Source organism: Rhinolophus sinicus, chromosome 16 (assembly GCF_057876585.1).
Source record: "Rhinolophus sinicus isolate RSI-liver-muscle chromosome 16, RSI-T2T, whole genome shotgun sequence".
Lineage (NCBI taxonomy): Eukaryota > Metazoa > Chordata > Mammalia > Chiroptera > Rhinolophidae > Rhinolophus > Rhinolophus sinicus.
The window spans coordinates 56,810,906-56,815,728 of NC_142516.1; the positions used below are offsets into that span (position 1 = coordinate 56,810,906).

General features: G+C 31.7%; 1 pseudogene; it reads right to left on the reverse strand.

Moving 5' to 3' along the window:
- Positions 1 to 950: 950 nt before the first annotated feature.
- Positions 951 to 1,166, reverse strand: LOC109434736 (protein kish-A-like; annotated as a pseudogene).
- Positions 1,167 to 4,823: the final 3,657 nt, after the last annotated feature.

Genomic DNA, 4,823 nt, shown 5'->3' on the forward strand with positions numbered 1-4,823 from the left:
TAACAGAAAAAAAACAAACCAAAAAAAACAAACAAAAAACAAACAAACAAAAAAATTTAAAGTGCCATATTAAAAAATCAACAAAAATACAGTTTGCATTGTTGGGTAATTAAAATAAATGGAGACCTGACACTAAAAGAAATGTAAACACATACAGGCACATCATTCTGTAATTGTTCTATTTTGCTGTTTTCATTCTAAGAATGTAGTTTTATTTAGAGAATGACAGTGAGTCAAATTTATGCTTAAGACATTTATCCATACTTAACCAGACAGATTGCAGAGGCTACTACACCAGTCAGCTATTCTAAACTCTTTTACATTAAATATGAACATTTTCCCAATACTACTCTTAAGTCTCATCCTTCATAAGAACTCCATAGGCTTGTTTTAAATAGTTTAAAAACCTGTAATAAACAACAGAGTTTGCTAAGGGTAGATGTACTCTGGATAATGCTCAAAATGGTGTGGCCAGAGGAAAAGCAAGTGTTATTAAATTTGAATGCAATCCTTACCAGCACAAGTTGAACCTTTTGTTCAATAAAAAAGCTAGTACAATGTAAGGCCACATTCCATAAAGATATATCATTTCCAAATCACAGTGAAAGAAACTTGAATAATTTACCAATTTTGTATTCTACTATGTGCCTTAGAGATACCCCCACTAAAATCTGATATCTGACACAAGAGAATGACATTTGCAGAATGTAGTATTGTAGTGGCAGGACTGAGGTTGATTGCTACAAACTCTCTGAGTATTAAATAGTTACACCCTAATTATTTATATAGAACATTGGTCCAGTAACAAAAATAGAGAACGACAGCTGGAAATTTATCATATTTAATGTTAAGAAATAAAAGGGTTAACAATTTTTTCCATTATTTTCTGCAGATAAGACCCCTTTTCATATTGAAATCTGATGGCAATAAAATTCAGGCATAATTCCAAGCTACTGTATGAAGAGGATACTGAAGGCCATCACTATGCAGCACACTGCAACTTAAGGACTCATACATTCAATTCTGGCACACTTCCAAAATATACCCAACAATCCAGCTTTATTTATGTCCAGGAGGCTGGGTGCCAAGGATGAGATATAAGCACAGGTACATAGAAGGAGCAAGATTATAGCCAACAGACTCTGAAAATTGAAAATGGAAGACATAGTGAGGCCGATGAAGACCCAGAAACATCATCCTTCTCACGTATATGCATTTTCAGTGAGAGAGCTGAGCCAGACCATGACACAAAATATCTGTGCGACCTTAAATCAATCACTTAACTTTTCTGAAAGCTGGTATCTTCAATATTACATGGGTTCCTCTCTACTCCCACTTTAAAATTATAAAACAAAAGCCTGGAGTATTCACTCTAAGTCTAAATGAAACATGCTAGAGTTTATTTTTTCCTTTTTGAATAAACAATATAAAGTGTACCCATTAGAAAGTATCAAAATGTTTTAATAGCAAACATTTCATCCATTCAGCTGTTTGCCTTGATATCACTACGCCACTCTCCCTATAATTGCATTATTAAATATTTGATGGGTGCCTAGGAAATAAGCATTCTAACAACACCTGCCATTGTTGATAACTTACCAAATGTCCATCATTATGCTAATAGCTACATGTAAATTAAAAATAAGTAAGAAAACTCCTTGAAAAAGGATGACTACATAATTTGCTAACCAAATCTGGATACTTTTGAGAACAAAAGGAGAATTATTAATAATTACATTAAAAAAACAAGCTCCACCTGAAATTTTCTTGGGAAAACTACAGCATAAGGTCAACAGTATATATATATATATTATAAGTATTTGCATGAGCAAGGAGGAAAAGATGTGAGAATATGCACAAAGACATGAAAATTACCACAGTTGGATGGAATCAAAGATATTGGGTGAAAAAAATTATAAGTTGTTTATTGTATTGCTTCACTAGGAATAATAAATGAATTTATTGCTTTTAAAATTTGAATATTATATTTTTTTAAAAAGAGAAGAATGATAAAAATAGTCTGCCAACAATCTTAAGATGTAATATGAAAATGTTTCACTTTTCTGATGAGATAATTAATGTAAAAATGCTGGCATAAACATTACAGAAAGACACACAATTAGTAAAATACAAAGCTGGGACAAATCCATGTGTACCACACACTGTCTACTGCTTATTTTTCCCAAGAGAATATTTCTTGGTTGAGTATCATGGGAATTCATGCTTCTCCATTATAGATGGGGTTCTCTTGACAGTTTCAATTATCAGAATTGTGCCCTTAGGGATTTCATAAATTAAGTAAGAAGCACATTTCACACATCCATTACTAGAACTATCCTTTGTGTCATTCATCCCATAATATCATGCAACTGCAATTCCCAGTTTAAGTACAACAATATCCAGTATATGACAATAATAAATATTTTACCAGCTTCCAACCAAGTTTTTACCTTTCACCTAATGTCATAGTTTATGACATTAAAGCATATTTTTTAAACATCTAATGAGAAAATTTATGTGAACTATAAACTATTCTTAAACTAGGATTCATATCATCCTTATTTTCAAGAGAGATTGGGGCTGTGTAAAAATGAGAATATATTGCATAATAGGTGGTGACACAGAGTGAGTTACCCTCTCTTCTTTATTACATATTTTATACGATATATACAAAATTTGGAGAAAGTTTTTAAACGACATTTTTCACAATATCTTATAATACAGATATTAATAAAGTGGTCAATTTTGGCAACAGGTTACTAAACATATTTGTTTGACTATGTTGAGCAACAAGTGCAATCCAATAACCGGTAGTTGTTAAATTTCAACAGTCATTTAAAATATCACTACTGTTTTTAGTTGTATTTGAAATGACTTCTAAAAACCATGTATTAGCTAAGTACAATGAGTCAGTCATTCAAAACATTTAGAAATACAAGTTTACTGGCTAAGTATATAAAATAATAAACTAGAAATGCAACAGTAGACATTCACTTATTCATTCAGTCAGTCAATTTTCAAATATGTGTCTAGTTCCTACTATGTGCCTAGCATGTTGCTAAGCACAAGCATATAGTGGTGTATTATATATATATATATATATATATATATATATATATATATATATATATATAATTTTTTTTTCTTATAAAGCTTACTTTTTACAGAAATTAAACATTTACCCGTTAACTTGTTTTAAGAAAAAAAGTGAAAGCTACTAAGGGGATGTGTGACCATTATTGTGAAAGAGTGTGAAGAGTCAAGGAAAGCTTTTAAGACTTCAGAAGTTCCTGCAAGTTAACCAATCAGGATTGAGAGTGTACTTGATGAATAAGAAATAAAATAATTAAAAAGCAATACAAATGCTTTGAGGTAACAAAAGGTTTTTCAGAGGAATTGAATAGGTGTAAATATGGATGTGACAACTTGGTTTCTAGAAATTTCCGTATTGTAGATCCTTAGGGGTAGCAATCTGGTTGGTGTATCTTGCAGCTAAGGAATATTTCTTGGTACTTCATTAACATAGAAAGCATGGTATTTTTAACTACTCTGTATGTTTTGGATATCACTGGGGGAAGCTTCCACGAAGTCACCTTTTTTTCTGTTGTTGCTCTGAATTAGTAGAAAAAAAATGAAGGGAAAGCGGTGAGCAGTTTGAGAACAAATTCTAAGAACTCACAAGTTGGTGTAGTATTTTTTTGGGGGGTAACTATTTAGATACTAAATTACTTTCTGTTTTTCTGCATTGTTACACATGACTACTGTTTTAGGAGTTATTTTTTTGTGTTTTTCTTCGTTTTTTTTAAAACATCTCTTATTTTATTCTGAGTATCATGAAATTTTATCGTGAGTATGATAAAATTAGAATTTTATAAGCAGGGCAACACGGGGTACTGAAAGCAGATGTCTGGTTGTCTGCTGTTAGTGACACTATTATTTATTGTTGGGTTAGAGGGTCATTGTCTTACACTTTCATTGTAAAATTACAATTTTCTTCTAGTATCCAACACATAATCCAGGCTGTGAAACTATATAAACTTTCAAATACACAATTTGCCCAATGATTAATCTGGAATTAAAAAAAAAAATTATCTTCAGATTGAAAAAACACATAATGGGAAAAGCAGTACTGACAAAAATGAAGGCATATCTTTGCACATAGTAATGAATCTCCAGATCATCCAATAGGAAGGAAAAAAAAAATCTTAAAATAAAAGTTAAGAAAAAAAGAGAAAAGACAGAACAGTAATTATTTTAACAGCCAAATTTTCATCAGATTCAATAGATGCAGGAGGAAATGAAGTCATATCTTAATTTTTGATGAAACATAATTATCAATCTAGAAGTGTACAGCATCTAAGATATCATTTATGAATGAGGGCCAAATACATTTTACTATCTATATCTTTCATTCATAGAAAAACTTATGTATTCTGTTCATTAGAAATGTTACTGAAACCACAATAGAAAGTGCATTAAGCCAGAACACACACAATTGAGATAGTTCTCACTTTTGTGAGAAGGAGAAGAAGCCATATTTTCATTCAAGGTCAAAGTGAGTGTCTTAACCTGCAGAAACAGTGAGTCTGTGCAGAAGGTCTTCTGACCAGAGCTGTTACTTTTGGTGGAGGTTACTAAGCAAGTTTTTGGCAACTCTGTAGAGAGGAAACTCAAAAAGAAATACCCTGATCTCAATTTCTTCGTCCAAGCTAGAGGGCATAGGAACCCATCAATGGAGTTAATACATTCCAGCCTCTGGGGACAAAGAAAGGTGAAAATGACGGAAAGTGCATCAGAAATGGCAAACAAAAATTTTCTGAGAC